Below are 22420 nucleotides of genomic sequence, written 5' to 3' on the forward strand. Positions count from 1 at the left end.
TTTTGAAATGTAGCTCTTTTCTGTTTTATCTTAGGTGTATATTATCTTATCAACTTTGCAGGGAAAACAGAAACTCTTAGGGTCTGCATTAGTATTTGAAGAGATAAGCTCCGTTTTAGTCCATGCTTAATAATATTATACTACTGTTTAGAAGGAGATAGCAGGCTATGTCTTATACACTTTAATATACTCTTTCATCAAATAATAACATAATTATGATACTAAAAAAACAATAGAACCCATATCAAACTGTTGGCTATGTCCAGTCACTCTATTTTTGCCAACTAAGAATATAGAAAAGCATGCCACAGCCAACATTCCAGTGACTTTAGGAACCTGTACAACCAGTGTCTCTTCATATGTTGCTCAGACAGCATTTTCCCCCCATGATTTCAGAGGGAGGAGACAGGCGACTCAAAAGGAGAATCTACTGGATGTCTGTGAAATTGAGCAGCAGACCCTCTCTAAGCTTCCCTGGTAAATAAAGATGATCATTCCTTCCTCACGGGGCAGCTGAAACTATGAAACGGAATGATGTAGTTATAGGCAAACACTCTGCAAAGCCCCAGGTTGGCATTATTAGTATTGCTTAAGTATGAATATGGAGCACATCAGGCCAGACCTTTTAAATGCGATGCTTTCGAGGGTGCTTAAGCACTCAGGGTAGCCATTAACTGTAGAGGAGAGAGGCTACACACCACTGACCCCAGCATTACAAGCCCCGTCACCAGAATTTTCTGGTCTGCAGGGTCATTCCTATTCAAAGTAACAGGCACATTCTGCCTCTCTCATAGCAAAGGCGTCTGATGTGGCTGACAGCATCTGGTTTTGTAGCAGTAATCATGGGAACATTCATGGACTGAAGGAGGCTGGTATCCTCTTGGGAAGTTCAGGGAAGTTTTCCCAACTGGGAATCAAAATGCGAAGCAAAATATGATTCAAACAGCTCGGGGCATTAACTGAACACAACACCACAACAACTGGCCAATGGAACACAGATAAACTGTTCCTGTCTCCTCATGCATCTCCAGCTGCTTGTTAACACAGCAATTCCACACCCCAAGTAAGAGAGCCAGACAACTGACCAGACGCCTCCATCACCCTGGCTGTGGGCTGAAGGGTCTGCTCTGTTTGCTGGAAGCAGAAATTCTACTTCCATCAGCTTCTTATTGTGCAGCGACACAGGCAAACAAAGGGGGTTTTCCTGAGCAGCGTGAGTGACAAAGAAATGAGGCAAATTATTGAGAAACTGATGGGCAGTCATTGAAGAGCAACAAACATGATTTATACGTCTGAAGGGACTGCCTTCAGAGGCAAGATGAAAGAGACAAGTCTCCCAGCATGCCCACCCGGCACTAACTAACGCAGACTGGCTCATCGGCCACAAGTACTTGAAGGGTGTAAATAGCAGGGTGGGAGAGAAATTATTTCGTGTGGTCCAAGGGGACAGCAGGAGGAGTGATGGAAATGAAAGTCAAAACAACGATGATTTAGGCAGCTGAGCAAGCCACATGCCCTAATGGAGAGATCTATTATAGACACTGTAGCACCATCCCCAGGGAGGGGTGGCAGCCCCATCACTTGCGCCATTTACAATTGGAAAAGGCACTGAAAAAGTAGATCGGTATACTGGAGAGGGAAAAACCACCACAGGCCCTCAGAGGATCAGTGGGATGACATAATAGGTCTTTTCCATCTCAAATTACTGTGATGCGGTTTGTGTGCACGGGGACCTGCTAGAAAATTCTTTTCATCATTTCGACTTCTTTACAGTTACTGCAAGGTCTTGGTGAAGAAACGATAATAGGCAATGGAGAGCAGTTTCTGCATTGTAAACAGGAGCCTACAGTGGATGGGTATGTGAGTGTGAAGGCAGAACAGAATACAGTAAGTTCAGATTATGATTCCAGTGTAAATAAATACACACATATACTAACTGGGACACAAGACAATACCTATATAATGACAGAGACCTAAAACAAATGGTCGCATTTGGATGCAGCATGTATAAATGAAAGTTCAAGGAGTTTGTCCTCTAATCCAGAAAATAAATATGCAAGTACTTAAAATGTATCTCTTAAAAAAATTAGAAATAACTATATTGTCTTTTAACCAGCAAGAAACACAGACTGTGTAAGAACTTTAGGATCCACATGTTGATTGTGTTTATGCTGCGTTTCTGTCCGCAGCTGCAGTTGTAATTAGCAACTGACACATTCTGAAACCCAAGGTGGCCTAGAAGGGCACATGTGGGTACAAGGTTTTGCCAACTTGGACAACTGCAACAGAAAGCAACAGGCACAGTTCGGGCAGATGGAAACTGGGGCATACAGGGAAGGGCTGGTGTGACCGTGATTGCTCGAAGGAGCACAGCTGTGACCATCCCAACCCTTCTCAGCCACAGGATGACACAGAAGCAGAGGACAAAAATGGCAAGAGGGTGGCAGGAGGGAACATCAGCGAAAAAGAAAGCAAAAGAATAGAGAATGGGAAACCCACAGATGTAAGCTCTTTGCAGGTGGAGGGTATCTCAGTTCCTGATAAAAATAGTGAGCGTGGCGGGGTAGAAGTCAGACTTGGTGTTCTGGAAGACTGAAGTTTGCTGCAAACAAATTCAGGGTTTGACCTACAGCTGACAGATATAGGTCAACCCTCAGCCCACTGCTCTCAGCAGCTGTAGCCAATGGAAGGCAGAGCATGCTGGTTTAAGCTGCAGCTAATAGATGGAAATCAACCTAACCCCATTTCCTGCCCCTGCTGTCCTCACTTGTCTGTTCATGGCCAATTCAGGCACAGGTCGAGCTGCCCGCCTGCTGGAACTGCTCAGACTGATGAGTGGAATCTGTTGCTGACATAAATATTCCCATCCCATCTAGGTGAAAGTTAGATTTCTAGGCCTCTAAAAGGAATACAATGTGCAATATAATTCTTGCTCATTAGCCTAAGTGCTAGCCTCAGTTCACAGAACCAAAAGAGACTTTAATGATCCTTCACTTCAAAATTCAGAGGAAATCTCCAAAGGGGGAAATCCATGACAGAGGTCTGTTTTAAGATAGGATTCAGCAACAGTTAAGTGACTCGGCCCAGGTTCTTAAGAGAGGTGATGGTGAAGGCAGAAAGAAAACTGAGGGAGTGATCTGAGAATAAACAGAGAAATTATGAAATTAAATCTGAAGAAAAAAATCATCACTGAATCACATTGGCTTAAACATCTGTTGAAAAACCTCAGTTCAGTAACAGATACTGCTTTGTGCTAGGTGTTCAGATCAGTCTTAAAATTGAGTTCAGATATTTTCCTATGTTTACTTTTTTTGAAAACCTGCCCAACCCCTTCTCCTCAATGAACATGACATTAAGTCAGGCTCAGTCTGGTCATCTACGGCCTCAACCCTTTACTTGCTGTGGCAGGCAAGAGCCTGTTGAGCTGAATTAGGTTGATTTAAAAGAACACACAATAAAATGCTAAATACTCCGTTGCAGCTACATATATTACCACAGGATTTTATGTTTTTCATTTTCCCCCTGCGTTCCAGCTCAATCTGTGTTAAACTAGAACACAAGAAGCTGAGATTTCAGTAACTCAGGATCTTTTCATTTAAATAGTTTCTTTCCACAATAGCCAAAATATGGCATCAATCAAGGTGTCTATCACCAGATGAATGGATGAAGAAAATGTGGCAAATATACACAATGAATTATTATTCAACTATTACAAAGAGTGAAATTTTACCATTTGCAGCAAAATGGATGTAACTGGAGGACATCACATTGAATGAAATAAACAGGACACAGAAAGATGAACACTGTTATGTTCTCCCTTATATGTGGGAGCTAAAATTAAAAAAAAAAGAAATAAAAAGAAATGCCTCTGTGTATTAGTATTGCTAGTTGTTGCCAAACTTTGTTTTATATTTTTGTCGAACTAATGGTTAAGAATGTTATACTACCATAGTTTTAATGATCTCTGATTACTTTGAAATTGACTGCATATAGATGAAATAGTTGTTTTCCTATTTGATTATTGTTTATAGCCCTTGCCCACATTTCTGCTAAACTAGGGTCTTTTTGCTTTTAACTTGTTGAACTTTTATTTACTGGTGCATTAAGCCCTTGAATGCAATGTAAATTAAAGATATGTTATCTGAAAATTGAAGGGGAGAAGGGGGACACGGAGAAGGGAGAAGGGGTAAAGGGGAGAGAGGGAGAAGATACTGATTATATTATTAGAATTGTATCTGTGATCTATATTGAACCTGTTAAAAACTAAAAAAAAAGAAACAAAAAAAGAAAACAAATATTTGTTTTCATTATCTTAAGAGAGCAAATGAATCCATAGACTACTTTTCTCATTACTTGGGTTTCTAGAGGATATTTCTGACTAAAAGCTCTCTATGTTTTGAAATAGCATGTTACTTTATATTCTTTGTGTTTAAATAAATATAATTGGGCTTGTGAAAGAAAATTTGGAAAATATTGAAAAGAAAATAAAAACCACCTATAGGCTTACCACACAGTGACAACCACATGAATAGTCTTGTCTGTTTCCTTCCTATTTCTCCATGTACACTTTCCAAAATTTGGTATAAGCGTTTTCAAGATTTTCATATATTGCCAAGTTGCCATCCAGAAAGATTAAATCAGTTTGCAATCCATTTTCAGTGACTAGTATGATTTTATAAAAGCAAGCTTTAAATTTGAGAGTTGAAAAATGATACCTCACTACTGTCTTTATTTTGCTGTATCTTTCCCATGTGGTTTTGGCCAATGATACTGAGCATCGCCTTTGACTTCTCAACAACAACATGGCTTCTGGACCTAACGCTAGCTCCAGAAATGGGTCCTGTCTAATACAAACCAAACATGGGAAACCAAAATATCTTTTGCCAGTGAATGGCTTAAAATCAGAACATGGCATTTCTCTGGCAGATTTGACCCAGATTGGTCCTCAACTGAGTCCATAAGGCTGAGAAGAAGTACTTGTGTTTCACTGCTAGCAAAGAGACACCACTCCTCTAGTGGGTGTGAAAAGCAAGCATGTTGCCTCTCCTCACCCCTCAGCCACACCCCAGTTGCTGCTGGGTGTCCTCTTGTGATCCTAAGGGAAGCCAGCCTGGCTTTTTGGTCCTATAAAATATGCATTTCCTTAGTGTTTAGGTCCATTGGATTTGTGGTTCCAATTTCTACAGTGAGAAGTTACATAACCCTTCATATTCTAGGGAATGTTTTTATTGTTTGATTTATTTTTGCCAGTTTCTACTGGGTGTTTTCAGTTTTTTGACTACTGATGTGGCAAGAACTCCTTTGAGGATATAATTGTATTTCTGTTTACATTATAAGTACCTCTCTAAGTTTATCACTTGTTTATTATTTTCTCTTTATTGTTATTTATAATTGTAATATAATAAAAACAATATTTTTCTTTGTGATATATTCCATTGCTTTTGTTCTTACTCATAGGAGGAGGGAGGCAGGGAAAGAGGGAGAGGGAGAGTTTGAGGGAGAGGAGGAAAAGGAGGAGGGGAAAGAGAGAGAGAGAGAGAGAGAGAGAAACTACCAGGTGCCAAGCACTAAGAATATGGCTGTGAGACAAAGAAGACAGTCCCTCATGGAATCGCAGGTAGGGCAGACACTAGTTGAAAATCTATGCAAAGATTGGGAGCTGCTAGTAGAAATGTCATATGAAGGGAAGGTGCACAAAATACCAGGCCTTAATAGGAGCATTAGAGCTAATTATAACTAAATCAGGAGAGGCCTCCCTGAGGAAGGGCGACTGGAGTTAGGTAGCTGAGTAAGGGCATTACAGACAGTTAAACCTTAGGTCTTGCTCAAGAGCAAACACAGGAGGGGCTTGACAGATGAAGCTGGAATGATCAGGAGGTCTGGAGATGGAGGTGAGGCCAGTAAGTTCATGCTACAGTTATAGCTCCCTCCTACAAGCTACAGGAAACCACTGCAGGTGTCATCTTGGAAAGCCACATTACCTTTACCCTTAACATCTAATCTAGTCTGGAGTTCTACTGACTTTGTTTCCTAAACCCATCTATCCATTTCAATTCAGTCACTTCTCTCCATCTTCACCAATACTACTTTAGACCATTCTGCCACCACTGCTGCCTTGATTGATAGAATGGTTCCCTCAATGATCTATTTATACCTCCTCTTTCACCACTGCAATCCATCCCTACATGGTTATCATTAAACAGATCTGCCACTGATATCATCTGATGACACAAAACACACTGAAAGATCTAATATACCACATAATGGCTATATTAAATAATATTGTTCTGTTCTCAAGATTTCTGCTAAAAACAGTTGATTTTAGGTATCCTTGCCACACAAAAACTGGGTAATTGAGGCAAGGTTAACTTGCTTGATTGTAGTGAATTTTCACTATCTATGCTTATCAAAATATAAGTATACCTTAAACATAGATGAGAATCATTTTTTAATCCAAGGGAATAAATTTGTATTGTTAAAAAAAAAAGAAAGGTGACATTGAAAGAGGACTGTGTTTTTTTGTTGTTGTTAGTTTGAATTTTGAAAGGGATATATATGGAGTGGGAAGCTCAGGAGTTCAGTTTTTGGCTGATGAGTCTGATTGCCTTGGGATGTCCAAAAGCAGAATCCAAGTGGGAGGTGAATGCTAGGGAGATGTTTTCTGCTTGCCCATCAGCAGCCACTCTCCACGCCTCTCCAGAGAAACTGACCTGTATGGAATGAACCAACATCCTATGTATCCTAGCATCTGGCTCCCATGATTTCTCACTTCTAGTTGTGGTGGCAGAAGAATAAAGGAAGAGAATAAATGCTCAGTATGTATTTCATGTTCTCTCTCTCTCTCACTCTCTCTCTCTCCCCGCCCCTCCCCTCCCTGCAACTTTGGACCTTATTGCTCCTCTAGGCTTAAGCCATAATACTTCCCTGAGACATTATACCACTATCCTTTGTTGTTTTTCCTAAATCCTTTGTCAATGATCTCTTAATAAAAATCTCTCATTTTGAGGAAGCCACCTAATTGCTGCGTGTATTACAGCTTAAATTTATGAGTCACCTGAGTAGATATGGTAATTGGAGCCCTAGGTAGGAATGAGGATCCCTTGGGAGAGAGTGTGGAGAAAGAAGGGACCTGAGTAACTCACACATATAATGACTTTGAGAAGAGGATAATCCTGCAAAGGCACTGGAGAAATAGAGCCCAAAGTGATGGGAGAAAAACTAAAAAGCATGTTATGAAAGCCAAAGGAAGTGAAGGGAAGAAAAAAAGGGTTAGTAATCAAGACTATCAGTTGGTTCTGCAGCAAACACCATTCTGAGTCTGTTTGATATTTTCTGTTATCTTCTAGTTATAGCGCTTTTAATTTTGTTTATTTCTTTAACTTATTTAGAATTTACTTTGGAATTGGTGAAGGTGCAAACTCCATTCCTTTCTTTAGTCATTATACAAATGTTATTTATTACATGATTCATCGTTCTTCTCTATTACAATTACTTCATCATCTACAGTGTTTGAAAGTACAAAGAGATGCTTAAGTACTTTCTATTAAATGTTTAAGAGCTTCCTGTTTGTACCATATTGGTGAATGGCTGTCACATCATCATCCATTTTAATATGCATTAGGGCAGGGCTAGTGCTGTGGCATAGTGGGTAAAGCTACCACCTGCAGTGCCGGCATCTCATATGGGCACCAGTTCGAGTCCTGGCTGCTCCACTTCCAATCCAGCTCTCTACTATGGCCTGGGAAAGCAGCAGAAGATGGCCCAAGTCCCATGCACCCTCATGGGAGACCAAGAAGAAATTCCTGGCTCCTGGCTTCAGATTGGCTCAGCTCCAGCTGTTGCAGCCATTTGGGAAGTAAATCATTGGATGGAAGACTTCTCTCTGTCTCTCTCTGTTTCTGACTCTTTGTAACTCTGCCTTTTAAATAAATAAATAAATAAATAAATCTTTTAAAAAAATATGCATTAGGGCAAGTCTGACCTCTTGTTTCTCAATTTTCAGATTTCTATTATCACAGTTCAATGGATCCCTCCAGATGAACTTTAGAACATTTTTATCAATCAAAAAAAAATTCTATTGGGATTGTGCTTGAGATTGTTTTAATCCTATAAACTAAATTGGGAAGAATTTAACCTTATTATATTTAGTCTTCTTAGCCAGAAACTTGATATACTTATCTTCAAGTTTTATTTTGTAACTCTAATAAAAGTGAAATCATTTTCTTCAAATAATAAACATATTTTATAAAATGTTTCATATTCTTCTTTCTGATTTTCTTAGGTATTTTTTGTTATTCTTCAACTGATTTGTTTTTTGCTATAACAATAATAAATCATGAATAATCCTAACACCCAACATCCAGATCTCCAGCACTTTTTAAACTTCTGTGTGTCTACTACTTTTTATATTTTTATACAAGGGTGTTTTATGTGTTCCTTATACGAATGAGATATTATACTGCTCTGTAACTTCCTTCTTCCATCTCTTATATGAAGAGTATCTCCTCACAATAGTACATGCACTTTAACTCACCCTCCTTCATGGCTGCATACGGCATAGCTCTACCTTTACTTATCTAATTAGTCTCTTATGGAAACTTTGCTGTTTCTGGCATGAAATAATGCTGTGAAAAACCTCTTTTACCTCCTCAACTCCAAGGAGCTTTGAAATCTTATTTTATTAAATATTAGATGCATACAAAACAATATTTATAGGATAAATGCTTGGGGCCGGCGCTGTGGTGCAGCAGGTTAACGCCCTGGCCTGAAGTACCGGCATCCCATTTGGGCACCGGTTCTGGTCCCAGCTGCTCCACTTCTGATCCAGCTCTCTGCTGTGGCCTGGAAGAGCAGTAGAAGATGGCCCAAGTCCTTGGGCTCCTGCACCTGCATGGGAGACCCAGAAGAAGCTCCTGGCTCCTGGCTCCTGGCTCTGGATTGGCACAGCCAATCCGCTGTGGTCAACTGGGGAATGAACCAGCGGATGGAAGACCTCTCTCTCTCTCTCTGTCTCTCTCTGTGTAACTCTGACTCTCAAGTAAAAAATAAATAAATCTTTAAAAAATGAAGCATTTATTAGATATTAGATGCAAAAAACAATATTTATAAGATAAATGCTTAAAAATAAGCATAACACCACAATGTATCACTGATGTACCCAGCATCCTGTTAAAAGAATATCAAGCATTTAAGCCTCTACATGTCTCTCTCTGATCCCATTCTTCCTGATTATTCTCTACATATTGTTTCTACTTTACCACATGCAAGTTTCTACTTTATCACCTGAATATTGATAGTAAATAATTCTGCATGATTTGAACTTTAATTGGAATTTTACTGTATGGATCTTTCTTCTTCCATTTAGTATGCTCCTAAAACTCGTGCACTTTTTTTTTTTTGCAAATAACTACAATTTTCACTGCTGTATAGTATTCAATTATATGAATATATCATAATTTTCAATACATTCTACTTTGATGAATGGCTTTTGCTATTACCACTAGTGTAACCAGAAACATTCTTGTACTTGTATCATAGTGTATAAGGGTTTTTCTCAGTCAACTATCGAAGAGTAGGACTATTGGGTCAAAGGGCATGCATATTTCCAACCTAACAGTAAATGACAAATCATCTTCCAAAATGTTTGGAATAATTTACACTCCTATCAACAGTGCCTAAGAATTCAGTGGGGGTTGGCATTGTGGTACAATGAGTTAAGCCACTGCATGGTACACCCACAACCCATATCAGAGTGACAGTTCAAGTCCTGGTTTCTCTACTTCTGATTCAGCTCCCTACTAATGCACCCCAGGAAGCAGCAGATGGCAACCCAAGTACATGTGTCTCTGTCACACACCTGCAAAACTCTGATGGGGTCTGGGCTGCTGGCCTCAGCCTGGCCCAGCCTTGGCTGTTGTAGGCATTTGAGAAGTGAACCAGTAGATGAAAGGATTCTCTCTCTCTCTCTCTCCACCCTCTGCCTTTCAAATAAATAAAAACAAGTAAATAAGCATTAAAACATCCAAAATATTTCTAAAAAAATAACTCAGTGGTTCCACACCTTCTTTAATTCTTATTATTTCACATCTTAAATTTTTTGTCAAGCTGACAGGATTGAAATAATATGCCTCTGTGATTCTACTTTGCATTTCCCTAATTACAAATAAAGTTGAGCAAATTTTCATATGTTTATTCATATCTGTATTTTCGTTTCAGGAAGTGCCTATTCAGATCTTTTTGCCATTCAAATTAAATTAGTTTTTTTTTTATTTTAAATTATGGTCTATGTTACAGCTTGAACAAGATTTGGCTCTCCAACTCAAGCAGATGTTGAAACCCCAAGTCTTATGTTAATGGTTAATGGCTTCATGCTAATGGTTTATGTAATAAGGGTGGAGGCTTGATCCAATTATGGTGTCTGAAGGTGGGGCTTTTGAGAAGTGATTGGAATGGAATCAGTTGCTAGGGTGGAGGACTGAATCATGATGGCTTTATAAAGAGACACACATGGACACAGAGGAAGAGTCTACTCCCTGTATTTCTCTGCTTCCTGGCTCATCATATGATTGCTCCTCCTACATACACTGCGGCTGGCAGCCTCCACCTTTACCAGATGCCTGAACTAATGGGGGCATGTGATCTTGGACTGGGAGCCTCTAAAACTGTGAGCTAAAAGAATCTTCTTCCTTCCCAAGTAGCTTTTTCCCAAGTAGTTTAGTTAAAGTACCTAAAAGCTGACTATTACAGACTTACAGTGTCCATGTCGTCTGGATACTAATTTTTTGTCACATAATAGTACAGCAAAGGTCCTCTCCTGGTGCATGGCTCATCTTTTCACTCCTGTTAGGATAGAGTAGTTTTGGATGAACAGAAGTTCTTTGTTTTAATATAGTTGGCTTTTAGTAATACCTTTAGAGTCATTTTTTTTAATTTTTAAAATTTCTTTTATTTTGACAGGTAGAGACAGATGGCAGGAGGGAGGGAGGGAGAGAGAGAGAGAGGGAGAGAGAGAGAAAGAGGGAGAGAGAGAGAATCTTCCATCTGCTGGTTTACTCCCCAAATGCCCACAACCACCAGGACTATACCAGGCCAAACCTGGGAGCTTGGAACTCCATCTGGTTCTAGCACATGGGAGGCAAAGCCCTCACTTGCTGCTTCCCAAGATGCACATTAGCAGGAAGCTGGATGGGAAGTGGAGTGGCTCAACCCCCCTACCAACTTCCCACCCCCTGCTGTTTATGCTTTTCTGTCTAGCTTTAGGAACCCTTCTTTCCTTTTCATTGAAAAGGATATTATCTTGTATTATCATCTTAAAAGTTTTAAAGCTCTACCTAATATAAAGTCTTTAATCTACCCAAAACTGATTTTTGGCATGCGCTATAAGATAAAGTTTCAAGTTCATTTTTGTTCTTCATTAATAACCAGCTGTATCAGCATCATTTATTTCAAGCCCACACTTTCCCAACTGATTTTCAATGCCAGCTCTCACACACTTGAGAATTAATCTTCCAAGTTCCATGATCCACTCCTAAAACTCTGCTTGCAAAAACAAAAACAAAACATCTTGTCGGGACTTTTACCTCAATCCAATTAAATGTATGGATCAATAAAAGGACTTTTACCTCAATCCAATTAAATGTATGGATCAATAAAAGGGGAAACATTTTTACAATATCAAATCTTCCTATCCATCAACATAGTATTTCCACTTATTGAAGTTGCCTTTAATTTCTGTCAATAATCTTATCATTCCCTATGTACCTATTTTGTTAACTTTTTCCTCAGATACTTAAAATTCTTCTAGCTTTATATATTATATGTTTTCAGTGATAGACCATAACCATTTGTTACAAGTATATAAAAAGGTATTTTAACTCAATCACCCTGTAAGTAGGCATTTTGGTAAAAAGTCTTAACTCTAATTTATTTGTAGGTTCTTTCATATTTTCTATGTAAAAACATGGTGACTCCCTAGTTTCCACCTCTCTAATCATTAAAAATTGTATATAAAATTTGCTCCACCTGATATTTCCAGTATCTAAGGTTTTTATGTTTAGCTGCTTGCTATTTGTGTTGTGTCACCCATGGTGCCCTTGTTTTTAACTGTGGATTCATATTTCTATAGGAATTTTCTGAAGCCTAGATTGAAGGGAGTTCATTTAGATAGGATTTGCATTTCTGCCAGATGCCCTTGGGTACTACTGCAGGAGGACCACTTTCAACTAAATTCTCAGCTTGAAGTTTTTCCAGACCACCCAGGTACTGAAACTCAGGCAACAAAACACGCAGAAGGCTCAGCTTGTTTTTAACAAACGTTCAGGGAAGATTTTCCTTCCCCTCTAGTCAGTGCCAAATTTTAAGATAAGCTAAGTTCTTTATTGGCTGCTGTGGGCAACTTTATCTCTAGTGTACCCTTTGGAGCTCCAGGTAGGGGACGGTTTTTGGACTGCTTTCTTTGGGCTGACCTGTGATTGTGACCCATTCCTGTCCGTATTATACAAGGCTATGAAACTTGAACTCAAGGTCCCCTGGATCTGTCCAAAGCCTCAGTGCAAAAGCCAGTAGCAGTGCCTCAGTCATCTTTTTAGGGCTTCTGTTTGAATTTGCTTTGGATTTACTTTAGTTCTGGTTCACTGATGCATTTGAAAGCATATTTGGGGGCAGACATTTGGTGCAACAGCTTAAATTGCCACTTGGGACTTTTGTATCTCTTACTAGAATGTCTGGTTCAAGTCTCAGTAACTTCACTTTTGATTCAGCTTTCTTATGGTGCACGTTCTGGGAGGCAGCAGGTGATGCCTCAAGTCCTTGGGTCCCTGACACCTACGTGGGAAACCTAGACAACCTAGACGGAGTCCCAAGCTCTTGACTTCAGTCCAGCCCATCCCTGGCTGTTGTGGGTATTTGGGAGTGAACCAGTGAATGAAAGACATCTGTCTCTCTCTTTTCCTCTCTGCCTCTCAATTAAAAAAAATATTTTAAAACATATTTCTGTATTTTAATTGTTTTACATTATTTTCAGTCAGAGAGTTTGTAAGTGCCTTTAGTTTGCCAGTGGTCTTCCATCTGCCACAGCTGAGCTACATGCTCCTATTTCCTACCCCAAAACATTTCATTTCCAACATGTTCTATTCCTGAAATTTCAATTTCAAATGCCTACTCTGTGGCTATCAGCTCCTGTCTTGAGTACCATTAATGTATCAGTTCCAGTTTAACACTTCTTCAATCCCATTAGGACTGCCAATCCAAACATCCCCAAATATGCACCATCATCTTCTCAAATTCTTCCTTTTACACATCAGAATCTATCCATAGTCACTGTGTCGCAAAACACAAAGTAAATAGTACCTTCCAGGTCTTGCCATGCTGAAGTGCTGATTCTGGTTCCATCATCATCATCATCATCACTCCCTACTAAATACCCTCCATACTCTTATCCCTTTCCCCTTCTAATATTTAATTCGGCAATAATTAGTGATTAAACTCAAATCTACCTGCCTACATTGTGCCTGTTTCTGCAGGGAAACAAGCAGCTGTGCAGACAGGTTTCCTTTTAGGTTTGTGTGACTTCGCTATGCTCAGCAATCCCACTTTGGTGCATTCTCTAGGAGGTTCTCTCTACCACCCCACAAAGCAACTGATTCACATCATCCCTCTGCAAATCCCTGGCCCACCCAGATCCTCTCCTTTTTCAGCTGACAGGTTCATTTCTTATTGCATTGAGACAATAAAACTCGACAAGAGAGAGCTTCCTCATCAACCACCACTACACACACCAAATTCTCTGCATTTGCAATATGGTCAGCTTTTCTGCTTCTGACTTCAGATGAACTGTCTATCCATACATGGATCCCAGCCCTCTTCCTCCCCTCCACTCACCACTGTAAATGAGACTGTCATTCTGCCTCCTCTCCTGCTCTGAGAATAGGCACTTGCTCATTTGTTTTGTTGTTTACTTCTTCCTATTCTTTGAGCTAAGTGGAATTTAAGCCTTTGGACGCTGCACGTAAGATTGAAAGATGGAAGGACGAAGGCTGACTGGCTTGAGAAATCAGGACCTGAGGAAAAACGCAGTGATCAGTTCCCTGTGCTTTTTGTTTGTTTGCCTTATATATCCCAGACATGGAGCTGAATAAGCTAGCAGTCCGCAAAAACCAACAGGCACAGACAAAAAAAGCCTAAACAAAAGCCTGCTGTGTCTAGCCAAAGAACCAGGAAGGGGTCAGCCTAGAAAAATAGAAAACTTTTAGACAATAACCACTCTACTCTAGCTGAAAACCACAGAGAAATTTATGGCCCTACTCCCACCCATGCCAGCCAAGTCTTCGCAGCAGAGTTGGATGTCACCCCTCTGCCAGGCTACTCAGAGACACCTACTACACTTGCCGCAGTGGTGTGAGAGAAAGCGGAGTAGGACCTGGGACGTTCATTCCCACCAGACAGTAATGATGCACTCTGCCTCCATCCTGCCTCTCCTCAGGGCTGGTAAAGACCATGTGAGGAACCTGGACTTCCACTCCAACCTGGTGCCTGTTCCATGCCTGCTGGGCACCAACAGACGAGGGTTTTCACTATGACTTCTCAGTAATGAGGCCACTTCCCCACCACATACCAACATGTGGACCACTAATGAGTCAGGTCCACCCACTCTCTTCCAGGAAGCATCAGTGGAGGCCTAGTGGGGAGCTGGCATCCCCACTCCTGCCCGGCAGCAATGAGGAGGTATAAGAGAGCCTGGACTTGACCTTTCTGGGTCACTGTTGTAAGGTCCGTGCCTGGAACATTGCTTGGCAGATTATAGGGACTACTTGCACAATCTTGTTTAGATCGCCTATCCCTCCATGCCTCAATACAATGAGAATGGACATAATTGTATCTACTTACAGGCTGTTAGGATGGTGAAATGAACTCATCTGGGTAAAGCTCCTAGACCACTACCCCATATACGAATTAGTAGCCCTGCTGCTTCTGCTTCTGGGGGCATTGTCATTATTCCCTCTTTCTTGATTTATATGCCCCTTAAATATAGCTTTTGTCATATCCCATGACTTTTGATTTGTGGTGTTTTCATTATTCTTATTTTCCAAATATTCTTTAATTGCAATCATATTTCCCCTTTATGCCCAAGAGATATGTAGAGGAGTATTTTTAAATTTCCAAGTGGGTGGGAAATTGTTGTTCAAATGTTTGTTCCTAATTTGTAGTTTTATTATTCTGTGGTCAGAGACTCTGTCTGTGCACTTTGTGCTTTAAGAGATTTATTGATGTTTTCTTTATAGACTAGTACATGATCTATTTACAAATAATTTCTGCAATTAAAATAATTTCTCCCTTTTTCTTCCTTTTGAAGGCTCTTATGCTAGGGATATATCCTACAAACATACTTTCCAACACACCATACTAGACAGTGCAATGAAACAGAAGCTTCAATCACGTTGAGTTAAAATGCTTCATTCTGTTCAGTGTGCAGTAAGCACAGATTTCAAGTGCCCTGGAGGGAGAGAAAAGGGAGTGAGCACGCTCGGCTTCCAGGGATGATCTGCTAGCTGCTCTTCTGCTGCCCCATTTCTTCCTCAGGAGAATGCCTTTCATTTCAACTGGAGCTGACTAATTTCCAAGCGTGGTCACAGCCACGTTTCTGGGCCCACATGCCCTTCCAGGACTTTGCCACTTGCCATCAAGAAGTGAAGTCTAATCTTGTCCCCTTGAACTTGGGTGGACTTCTAAATGGCCTCTGTAAGAAGAGAGTAGGGCAGATGTCATGTGCTGCAAGGCATCCATGGTGGGTCATAAATGGCAATGTGGTCTCTGTCTGGCATCCTCTCAATATGCTGCACCCTGGGAACCAGCCGCCACATTGTGAGGACACCCAGGCTATCTTCAGAGGCTACTCAGAGGTTTTCTGGCCAGCGGAGACCGGGCGGAGGTCCCAGCTATGGCCACCATCACTTAACAGACACGTTGGTGAGTGAGTCTTCAAGGATCCCAGGCCCACGCCTAGGAGTGAAGACTACAACCAAACCATCCCTCCAGAGTCCTGTATGAGTCTGTGACAGGCTCAGTGAGCATAATCAGTGGTTGCTTTATTCACTGATTTATTGGGTAATTTATTACTCAGCTAACAGTAACCACATCACTAAGGATGTAGTGATCCCTAACTATAGAAGATTTCAAGTAGAAAGATGATGTTATGATGATGAAACATCAGACTAGCTAGAACCTGGGAGGCTTGAGTTGTAGGCTAGATTATCTCATAACTGGCCTTGGGTCCTTGAACAAATCATGTAGCCTTTTTTGGGTTTTAATAATGATACCTGTCAAAGAAGGCATTTGAACCATTTAGACTTCTGATTCAACTTCTATTGCTAATGTGTCTACGTAGAATAATCAATATTATGAAAGTTTTCATATTGGAAATGTTCTCTCTCCTTGAGATACTACATTTCTGTTAAATTTTTTAAATTTTATTTGAGGGGCAGAGAGACAGAGATCCTTTCTGCTGGCCCACTCCTTAAATGTCCACAATGATCAGAATGGGTCAGGCTGAAACGGGAAGCCAGGGACTCAATCCAGTTTTCACACATGACTGGCAGGGACCCAAGGAGTTGAGCTATCATCTGCTGCCTTGTAGATTCCAGATTAAAAAAATAAATAAATAAATAAAAGGCTGAAATTGGGGGAGGGGCTAGGACTTGAACCCAGGTAATCTGATATGGGATGTGGGCTTCCTAACCAGTGTCTCCCCCCCCCCCTTTTTTTTTTTAAGATTCCTTTTTATTTATTTGAAGGCAGAGCCTAACCAGCATCTTAATGGCTAGGCCAAATGTATCTATTTTTGGTCAATGATTTTCATGACTTGACTCTTACAGGGCAATCTTATTTCCCTCATTTGCAAACAATGGAAATAGTTTTCTAAAACAATGACAGCAGAAAAATAGGGTCATCTTTAGCAACTTAATTTTAGGATACAGTAGGTGAGAAAGCTGGGTAGGCTCCTGCAGCAGAACCGAGGGCTGCAGAGTAATGTATCACCACTGCTCCTATTCCTGACTTTTATATTGCTCAGCTATTCTCTGCTTACTATTTTGGGTGTTCTTTGTTAGTTACCAGGTGACATGCTGCCAGAATATGCTTACTGAGTCTTTACTGCCTCTGTCTAGATCCAGCAGTTTGGGAATTTAAAGTATGCCTTACGAAGCTAAATCTGCTATGGGATATGTAAGGCTGGTTTCTCATCAGCTGTAATCTTCAGAAAGTTGCATTGTTAGGAGGAGTCATTTATTATTCCACATACTACATTCCAGAAGAAGCTAAGGCAAGTGCCTGATGCGTGCTTTCCAGCGAACAGTACTCCATGGTCCCTAGAGTGGGATGAGTAGGGACAGCTGCCCCGAGTCAATATTCAGGGGACTCGGGAGACTCAGTCATCCTGGCAGCTTGACAGTGACTTAACGGGCACCAGCTGAGGTCTGTAACATGCTTGTACCGCCCCTGCTGAAAACACTCTTAACCTGCCTCCCCTTCTGGGACCCACAAGAATCACCCACTCTCTAGGCTGTTCGTGTCCTAATACTCACTCACATAGAACAAAGTTAGCAGGGCATGCTCTGATATGAACTCTATGCTCCCTGAGAAGCAGTTATTTCCCAAAGCTATTTATGACAGTTATATTTTGTTATTATGATGATGTGATTTCATTAGAAATTGTATAAACAGATGAAATATGAAGACAAAGAGCTGTTTCTGTGAAAAGGAGTTGGAAGCTTCAGAGTGCAAATGAAATAGATGCAAAAGATTGTGGGAAAAAATCTAGAAGCATTCTTTGCTCAGCCTGCTTCCTGTTTATCTATAAGTTCTCACTCTTCTTGAAAAAAATCCATTCTTTCAATCTTAGTTAAGCGGTGGGTGTTGTGGTGAAGCAGGATAAACCTCTGCTAGGAATGCCTGCATCCCAAGTCAGGGTGCCTGGGTTCGAGTCCTACTCCACTTCCAATCTTGCATCCTGGGAAGTAGCATATGATGGCTTAAGTACTTGGGTGCCTGCCACCCATGTGGGAGACCTGGATGGATTTCCTGGCTCCTGACTTTGGCCTGGCTTGGCTTCAGCTGTTGGGTGCATGTGGGGAGTGAGCCAGCAGATGAGATCTTTCTCCTTCCTTTTCCCTCTCTTGCTCTGCCTTTTAAATAAGTAAAAATAAACTTAAAGAGAAAAAGCTAAGTTAATATGTTATAGGTATGTTTTATTCAAGAGTGACACCCTGGCTCAAAGAAAAGGCCTTTGCGGCTATATCCAAAGACTGGTCAGTTGATAGCTATGTAATCGTTTTCAGTAAAAATGTTTGTGGAAAATACCATTTTTTTGATTTGTTGCTTTAACCTACTTTTTAACAGAGCAACTCCTGGCCCTGCTCCTGAGGGATAAGTTGGCTTGCACTGTACATAAATTCAGCTCTTCTCTCTTTTCTGCTTCATCACAACAAATAAAGAGCTGCTGGGACTGCATTTGCCTCGTGTCTCTTTGTGACCTCATTTTCACATCAGGTTTACCCTGGACATGAGCTGTAGCCCGGTCCCCCAGCCCATTTCCCCTCAGCTCCCAAATTAATTCTAGAAGCATGGAACTTCTTCCAAGCTCCACAAGCCTCACTGGGATGGTTCCATATAAGCTCACTTACCCCAGGAATCCTCTGCTAACCACCCAAACCTAACAAAATGGCCCCTTAGCTTTTGCCTGCGTGATTCCCTCGTCCACCATCTGGTTCCTCTCCTACCTTGCTTCAGCAGCACACATGGGACACCGGGCAGCAGTCAGGCCAGCTCCAGCAGGTCCTGGGTACACAGCACTCAATAAAATGTACTTATTTTTACTGTTAACAGCAGACAAGCTATAACTGAGTCTTTTTGTCTTATTTTGTTGTTGATAACTTGGTAAACTGACTAGAGAGTATTTCCATAACACTTTTGCCTGGGGAAAAAAACTTCCTGGGAAAATTCAGTGGGTGAGGGCATATTATATTTTAACATAATCCAGGGTTTGGTAAACTTTCTGTAAAGGGTCAGAGAAAATATGTTTCTGTTTTGTGAGCCATAGGTCACTGTCACAACGACTCAGCTCTGCTACCCTAGCACAAAAAGCGTCATAGACACAACAGAAATGAATGGGAGTGGCTGTGTGCCAGTATAATTTTATTTACAAAACCAGGCAGGAATCACAGTTTGCCAATCCCTTGAATCTATCAAAATACTTTACTGGCTCCCTGATCTGCAATTAAACTTGCTGAAGTTGTTTCTCTAAAAAAAATAAAATTCAAAATAAATAAATTCAGAGAAGTCCCACATCACTGCAAAAAGTTATTTGGCACTTCCCTTGTTTCTTTTCACACTTCCCATTGACCTTTCATACTAGGCACTCTGACCTCTGCTCACCACCCACTAAAATCACTCTGATCAAGGTCACAACCAATCTCCATGTTGCTAAATCCCTAAGGCCTCCTCCAGTCCTCTCTTTCTTCATCTCTCCACAGCTTTCGACACAGCCAACCTCTCCCTCTTCCTTCTGGAAACTCTCCACTCGCAGCTTCTGAAACCCCACAGAATTGCTGTGCTTCCTGCAGCCACCACTACCCAGCCTTAGTCGCCCAGGGCTTCTTGCCTTCTTCCAAATGCTGGAGTTGTTTAGGGTTCTGTCCTCAGCTCTACTGCTTCTTCCCCACTTCGTGACCAGAGGACCCCTCCTATTTTTGAGCTTTCAATGACATATGCTGAAAATTCCCAACTTTATTTCTTTTATCCATATATTTTCCTCAGTTCCTTATTCATACATCCAACTGCCCACTTGACATTTCAAGTCTCTGAGGTGTCTTAAACACGAAGTGCTGAATGAATAGGATTGAATCAATAGCTGAGTTTTCCTGGTTGCTCAAGTACAAACCAGCACCTAATCACTAACTCCTACCTTTTCTTCTCTTTCGCATCAACAAAATGTAAGCCTTCTCTTCCCTAACCATCTCCTGAATCTTTCTCTGGCTCCCCATAGCTAATTCCCAGGCCGGGACAGTTCCATCTGTGACAAAAATGTTGAAATACTCCCTTACTTGTAAAGGGCTGCTGAGCTAAGCCTCTATTATGCTGGCTTGGCCTCTGGAATCCACCTGCCCTGTCCAGCCTGGCCCAGCTCATGCCTATACACTCTGTTCCAGTTGTGAGGCTAGCATCCATTCTGATGGATCATGACTCACATCAAAGGGGTTATTGAATATTGCAGTAATATTCCTGCCCAATACCACTATTACTAAAGTATCTGGCACCAGAAAATTCTTTCTCACCTAGATTATTGGAAAACCCATCCAACTGATCACACTGCCTCTTAACTTCCTTATTCATCTCCAGACTGCATAGCAGCCAGAGTAATTGGTCTAAAGGACAAGCTTGGGCAGGCATTTGGTGCAGCAGTTAAGACACTTTTTGGGACACTAACATCCCATACTGGGGTGTCTGGTTCAAAATCTAGCTTCTCTGCTTCCAATCCAGCTTCCTACTAATATGCACCCTGGGAGGTAGCAAATGACGGCTCAAGTATTTGGGTCCCTGCCACCATGTAGGAACCCAAATTGAATTCCTGGCTCCTGGATCCTGCCTGGCCCAGCTCTCACTGTTGTGGCCATCTGGGGAGATCTCACTGTCCATCTCTCTATGTCTTTCTGCCTTTCAAATCAATAAGATAAAAAAAAATTTTAAACTAGGTTCTTGGGACCAAGACTGTGGCGCAGCAGGTTAACGTCCCAGCCTGAAGCGCCGGCATCCCATATGGGTGCCAGTTCTAGTCCCAGCTGCTCCTCTTCCAATCCAGCTCTCTGCTATGGCTTGGGAAAGCAGTAGAAGATGGTCCAAGTCCTTGGGCCCCTGCACCCACGTGGGAGACCCAGAAGCTCCTGGCTCCTGGATTCAGATCGGTGTAGCTCCAGCCATTACGGCCAATTGGGGAATAAACCATTGGATGGAAGATCTCTCTCTCTCTCTCTCTCTCTCTCTCTCTCTCTCTCTGCCTCTCCTCTCCCTGTGTAACTCTTTCAAATAAATAAGTCTTTAAAAAAATAATAAACTAAGTTCTGTTTTTCTCTCTGAGCACCATGTTTATTTCCTTTACTGCATTGACCACAATTTGACATCGCAATGTTATTTTTATCTGTTTCTCCTACTAAACTATAAATTCTCTATATGTAGATGCCATGTCTTTCTTGTACATAGATACATTCTAGCCCCTAAATATCTGTCAAGTGAATTAATTTGGACACTCAAATACCTTCTGTTTCAGCTCTTGCTACATTATTTTTCTTTAGAATCCATGGTTTATTGGTACGCAGTCAATGTTTTTTCAGAAATTATTTGATACTGAATTACTTTCAATTCCTTAAACACTTCACAATATACTATCACCCTTGGCCCAGAAAACCTTTTACTCAGAGAACTCCTACTTACCTCCCAGGAAGTAACACTGCCATTACCCTAGGAGGCTTTGCTCACTAGTTCCCCCAGGCCAGAAATCTCTGTACTGTAACTGAAATTCTTTTTTCCTTTTCTGCTTTCCTTACTAAATGATAATCCCTATGAAGGTAAGCACTGTGTTTGTGAATTTTCACAGTTGCATCTGAGGTATCGTGTGCAGTGCCCAGCACTCAGCAATTAATATTTAGCAAATCAACCAAACCTAAACCTGATATTCCAATGTCCTGAGAAGGAACCAGTAAACTCACATCCATTTGGCTGGTAAGATTTTTTATTTGTGAGCTGGCTACACAGGAAAAAAAGGCATTTTTGTTTTGCTTTGTTTTGTTTTCCCCTAAGAATAAATGTTCCCTTTGCTACACACTTCTGTAATATGCAATGACTCCTCCTGCAACTCTCTGGCTTTAAGGGCAGAGATTGGTTCATAAGTTGCTAAATTTACTTCTAGCTGAAGTGGGAAGTACACAGTGTAGATTGCTAAAGTGATCTATAATGAAACAGTTTTGTAATGTCCTAAGAGGACATAATAAAATAGCAGTATCTCTTCCTTCAAATATTTCTTTTGGTATACATATTCCTCATGAATTCAGGTAATTTAGTTAAAAACAGAATTTCTTTCCTCTACGTTTCAATGGTGTTCTTAAGGTTTCATTCAGCTGAGCACATAGATATGTTATAAAACAAATCAGCCAATGGTGTAGCGAATCATTTTAGTCTTACTGTATGCATGCTTTTACCACAAATTTTGGGGTGTGGAGGGAAAATTCACATTATACATTTTTCAATTATGGTAATGTGATTGGTCATTTTGGTCCTGCTTACTCTTTAATGGAAACAAGATGCTGTGGTCTCCAGTGCTACTATTTGTAAGGGGCCTGATTAATTATTGAAATATAATCAGGAAACTGTTGATGAA

General features: G+C 40.9%; 1 protein-coding gene across 1 annotated transcript in view; it reads right to left on the reverse strand.

Annotated features, from left to right (window-relative positions):
- The window catches only part of GLCCI1 (glucocorticoid induced 1), a 241277-nt gene that overhangs the window by 130089 nt on the left and 88768 nt on the right, over positions 1-22420 (reverse strand). The window lies entirely within an intron of this gene.

The sequence above is a fragment of the Oryctolagus cuniculus genome, chromosome 16 (genome assembly GCF_051225735.1).
Source record: "Oryctolagus cuniculus isolate XC-2025 breed Fujian yellow rabbit chromosome 16, ASM5122573v1, whole genome shotgun sequence".
Taxonomy (NCBI): domain Eukaryota; kingdom Metazoa; phylum Chordata; class Mammalia; order Lagomorpha; family Leporidae; genus Oryctolagus; species Oryctolagus cuniculus.